The sequence below is a fragment of the Symphalangus syndactylus genome, chromosome 14 (assembly GCF_028878055.3).
Source record: "Symphalangus syndactylus isolate Jambi chromosome 14, NHGRI_mSymSyn1-v2.1_pri, whole genome shotgun sequence".
In the NCBI taxonomy this organism is placed as follows: domain Eukaryota; kingdom Metazoa; phylum Chordata; class Mammalia; order Primates; family Hylobatidae; genus Symphalangus; species Symphalangus syndactylus.
Window position 1 is genome coordinate 41051815 of NC_072436.2, and position 5570 is coordinate 41057384.

General features: G+C 49.8%; 1 long non-coding RNA gene across 1 annotated transcript; it reads left to right on the top strand.

The window, feature by feature from the left end:
- Positions 1-213: 213 nt before the first annotated feature.
- Positions 214-5190, top strand: LOC134732351 (uncharacterized). The gene is made up of 3 exons (XR_010115406.1): positions 214-319; positions 674-854; positions 5165-5190. It is a non-coding gene; the product is annotated as an uncharacterized lncRNA (long non-coding RNA).
- Positions 5191-5570: the final 380 nt, after the last annotated feature.

Sequence of the window (5570 nt, forward strand, 5' to 3'; positions counted from 1 at the left end):
AAGCCCAACTGGAATGTTAGGGGGCCCCTTACTGGGGGCCACATGGCTGTCCGAAACTCATTCTCCCTTAGGCCAAGGACTCCTGCTTTGGGGAAGGTCAAGGCCTCTCTGAGGGTCACTTAAGGGCCTCCCCTTGGCTCCCTGGGACTCCTCCCCACCCGGCACCCCACCCCTAACTTGGTGCCCAGAGTTCTAAGGGTAAAAGCTTGTCATAGATGAGAACAGCAGCACCATCTGTTCACTCTGTGTTCTCTGTGCCCGGTGTCGTGTGAAACTTTCTATCCAGTATCTTGCCAAATCCTTACAGCAATCCTATAAGGTGGGTAGAATTTTTTATGATTCTCCTTCTACAGAGGGTGATAGGGAGGCTGCATAGCCTGTCCCAGGTGGCCCAGTTGGGATTTGAGCTCTCTTAGCTCTGGGTGCAAAGCCCAGGCTCTCTGGGCTGCCCATCCCAACAGCCCCTCCCTCCTGGGGCTGAGGAGTTCGGGGGACATTTGTTTCAAGGGAGCTGCCCTTGTTGGCCATCTGGGTATCTGTGGAGGGAGTCGTTATGGGGACACCTGGGTGACAGACAGTTGAAGGGAGGAGGTGCTGTAATCCTGAGCCCTTCTTCTTTCTAGTTGCTGACACCTCTACTTTGGGTTGTGTTGGGGCCTTCCAATCTCTATAGGTTTTACTGCTTCCAAAGACCTGGCAGACTCCTGGTTTGTGATGATCAAGTCCCAGGTCAGAGCAGGGAGAAGCAGCCCGTGAGGCTGGTGAAATGGTGCCCAGTGGAGGGGAAGGCCCTGGCTTGTGATCTTGGGCAAGTCCCTCCTCATACCCAGCTTCGGCTTCTCCTCTGTAAAATGGTAAGTGGGGATGGAATGGAAGAGAGATGCAGGGTTCTGATTTCTCAGGCCTCTTCTGGCCCTGACATTCTCTGACTTTATTCTGCCAGGATCTGTGCAGATGGGCCTTGGCCCGAGGAGACATGGGAGGTAGAAGGAAGGGAGGGACTGGCAGGGGAGGGACTTCTGGGGAAGTTTCCAGGACTTGGGGGAGGAGAAAAGAATGAGTGGAGCCTGAAGCCAGAACCAGGCATGGGGTGGCCCAGATGGATTTATTCCAGAGCCTGGCCTTCTTCCTGCAGGCCTGAAGGACACTGTGGCTGGCTCAGGGCATAAGGCTGCCCCAAACAGAGGGAGGGGCCTCTCTCTGCCTGGTGCCCCCTCCACTCTCAAGGTTCAGTGCAACTAAGAAATGAGCTCTCTTGCCTCACTGCTGGGGCTGCCTTTGATTTCATGGGGAATAAGGAAGGGCCCCAGGAGGACAGGATCCCAGGTGGTGGATTCTGTGATTCTGTGACTGATGAGACCCCTCTGGCTCCCCAGGACTGGCGGGCAAGAGGAAAGCTCGTGTTGCTTATGGGGTGGAAGCCAGGAGCTGCAGGCCTGGGAAGGGGCTGATAAGGGGTTGCTCTCACTGCTCAGGGAACAATGAGCTTAGTGTGGGAGGGCTGGGCTGTTGCTTTCCCTCAGGGCTCCCAAGAGAGGTTTCTATGGCACCCGGAAGCTGACTTGGCCACAAGTGTCAATGGAGACATTGTGTGGGGGTTCTTGAGCCCCACCTCTCTCACAGGGTGGGGAGGAGGGAGAGCGAGGCAGGGGAGCTTTCCCTCTGGTCCTGCAGATGCCCCTGTGTACTGTGCTATAAGACGGGACTGGGGCCTCCGAAGATGCCCACCTCCTTCCTCTTCTTCAGGAAAGGGTGGAGCCATTGGGGGCCTTCCCAGAGCAGACACTATATGAGATCCTGAATCCAGGCATGTGTTCCTCAGGAGTTGCTCACCCAGGGGAGGAAGGCAGACAGGTGACACGTGCCCTCTTTGTGCCTTTTTCCCACACTGAAGCCAATAGATTGTGTCTCTCCTCTACCAATTCACCTGTAGGAATGACAAGACTCAGCCAGGGTGACAAAGTGAGATCTTGTCTCTAAATTAATTAATTAATTTAGCTTGGAGACTCTTGCATGCCTCACCTAAACACTGGTCAATCCATTGGTTGGCCAGTGCCCCTTGACCTGGGTAGCTTGGGTCAGACAAGTGAGTGGGGTCATGACACTCTCCCTCTCAGGAATGTGGCCTCCAAGACTCAGAGGGAAATTGCCTCTGATGGAGACACTGGTTCCACTTGGACTGGGCATGGTGCTACCCAGACTCCTCCAGGACTGAAGGGCCTGCACTCCAGTGGTCGTCCCTCAGCTCAGCCCTCTTTGGGAGCAATTCAGCCCAAATCCAATGACTGGTCAATATAGAGGCATAAAGGCCAGGTACTCTTGTCCCAACTCAAGGCAGCTCTCAGCGTTCAGCCCAGCTCCAGAGCTCCTCCAGGGCTGGGCCAAGGTCTTTGCTGGGACTGTATCACAGCCCAGTTTCTGCCACCGCCACTCCCTCCTTCTCCTTGTGTGTCCTGACTCCGGGGCACACGATAAACTGCCCACCTATGTCCATCTTAGAGTGTTTCCCAGGGGACAGGAAAGATGCCACAGGGAGGGCAGGAAAGAGGATGCATAGTTAGACCTCTCACAGGTCTGCCCCTTCTGTCCCAGCTGAGTCCTGCCTCTTCTGCAGGGGGTGGGGTGGAAGCAGTTCCTCCACCCCCACCTCTGACCTTCCTGCATGTCTGTCCTAGAGAACGTTTGCCCAGCTCTCAGGGTCTCCAAAGGAAGAAGTCAAATAAGTCACAGAGAAGCAAGGCCAGACATGATATTTCCTCTCTGGGCCTTAGTTTCTTCATCTATAAAATGGATCACTGCCACTTACCTCATAGAATTTAGGGGAAGATCCAGAAAAAGAACATAAAGCCACTAGTTTAAGGCTTTCTTATTCTGCTGGGTCTGAAGTCAGTCATCGATGGGCTAGAAAAACAAAAGAGCCCCAATGATCGTCATGTACAGTCCCAAAGATTCCCAGGACAATGGCCATCCACTTCACCATTTCCCCTGGGGTGAGTGTGCTTAAGGACTCAAACACTACCAGTGACTCTCCTTGACAGATGGTATCATCCATGCCAGGTGGCGCCCCAAGCCCTCTTTGTCCTCCTTGTGCCCACTCATGTTGCAGAGAAACAACTGGAGGTCAGGGAGACTCGGCCGGGGTCACACAGCTGGTACACTGTGGAGCCAGTCCCGCCCAGGGTGCGAGACCCCCAAGCTTTGGTTTGGGGAGAGCCACTGCTCTCACTTCCTCCCCATTGCAAAAGGGACTCAAGGTGGGAATCAGGGTCAACTGCACCCTGAGAGGAACTTACCTGATTTGCAGCCAGGGATGCTCCTCTCATCTTTTGGGGAACTATTGAGAAAGGAAAGACGTGCCCAATTTCCCAGGATTTCTCTGAATTCCTGGATATTTACTCCTCAGATTCCACATCTGGGGAACGCAGTGATGTGCTGAAGCTAGCTCATACCAGCTCAAAAAAGCTGACCATGCTCCTCTCCTCACAGTTCCACGTCCACACCTTCATGTTGGTCACCATGGTGGGAGTAGGGACACCATGAGAACTGGCAATTCTACCCATCAGGGATTTGAGGGCTTTTGTTTTCAGGGAGCTGTGGTTACACACTGCCCGGCACACCCCTGGGTGGGTTCCTTAGGACCCCTAGGGAAGTAGTCCCAGCTACTTAGGAGGCTGAAGTGGGAGGATCCATTGAGCTCGGGAGGTCGAGGCTGCAGTGAGCTGTGATTGTGCCACTGCATGCCAGTCTGGGCAACAGAGCAAGACCCTGTCTCAAAAAAAAAAAGTATATATATATATATGTGTATATATATATATATGTGTGTATATATATATATATATATGTGTATATATATATGTATATATATATATTCTCTTTACTATACATGTTACACTTAAGTTTTTTGAAGGAAGAAAAACAGCATTTTCTTCTGAAGTTACTCACATTTTAGTGGGGATAGAGGCCAATAATGCCACTGGCTCCAATGATAAGAATTTTATTAGCTTTTCTAGTTTTTTGCTAGTTTTTCTAGAGGGCCCAGGGGAGCCTGGGAGATACCCTTTGGGCTGTGGGGTTTCATTTTGGTCACATGTCTCATTTCTGCCTCTGATTCTCCTAGTTCTCAGAACCACTAATATTCTGCCCCATGTGCTAGGATCTGTTTTTAGAACTTCCTCTTGACAGCACTACTCCTATCTTGTGTCCACAGAAGGGGATCCTGACTCAGCACAGGGTTCTCGGGTGTGCCGATCCTGGGCTGGGCCTCTTGAAGACCTATGTGGCCCTTGAGCCCTCGGCTTACTTTTTTTTTTTTTTTTTTTTTTGAGATGGAGTCTCGCTCTGTCACCCAGGATGGAGTGCAGTGGCGCGATCCGGGCTCACTGCAAACTCTGCCTCCCGGGTTCAAGTGATTTTCCTGCCTTAGCTTCCCAATATCTGGGATTACAGGTGCCCCCCCACCACGCCCAGCTAATTTTTGTATTTTTAGTAGAGATAGGGTTTCACCATGTTGGTCAGGCTGGTCTGGAACTACTGACCTCAACTGTTGCATCCACCGTGGCCTCCCAAAGTGCTGTAATTACAGGCATGAGCCACCACGCCTGGCCCCTCAGCTTACTTTTTTTTTAAATTTTTAAATTTTTTTTTATTTTTTTTGAGATGGAGTCTTGCTCTGTCGCCCAGGCTGGAGTGCAGTGGCATGATCTCGGCTCACTGCAACCTCCGCCTCCCGGGTTCAAGTGATTCTCATAGCTCAGCCTCACGAGTAGCTGGGACTACAGGCACGTGCCACTGCGTCTGGCTAATATTTTGTATTTTTAGTAGAGAGGGGGTTTCACCGTGTTAGCCAGGATGGTCTCGATTGCCTGACCTTGTGATCTGCCCGCCTCAACCTCCCAAAGTGCCCCTCAGCTTACTTCTAAAGACCTTGTTCCAATAACACATCAAACAGCCCACACTGAGTATATGTATGTATATATACATATATGTACACATGTGTATAATTTATTTATTTTTAATTGACACATAATAATTGCACATATTTATGGAATACATAGTGATGATTTGATACATTTCATGTATAGTGATCAGATCAGGATCATGTGTATTTTTAATATTGCAAAATATTTTTAAATGGTTTTAATAATTTTTCTTTTTAAAATAATAGGACATGAGCAACTTGTTATTTCTTGGCAATCCCCACACACTCCTCAAGAATTCTTGCAAAGGAGGAAATGCTACTTTCAATTTGTTTTGCAAATGTAATGAAATTTTTAAAAATACTGAATGTATCAATTAAGGAAGCTGACTTAGTGTTCCACTTTGCAGGCATTTAATTAAACATTTATTCACTTTGATCATGCAGTTTTCTTTTTATATTTTGGAAGAAATTGGTTTTTTTTCTCATAACTCAGACTTTTCCTGTAAGGATAGTGGCCAATCAATCAACTAGGTCTGGCTGGGAAGTCAACTTTTTGGCCAAGTGGGTGGGCCTGGCCAGGACATTTGGGATGAATAGCAGAGCCACAGCTGGGGTATGCAGGAGAGGTTGTGGGCAGAGAGTAGATGGTCTC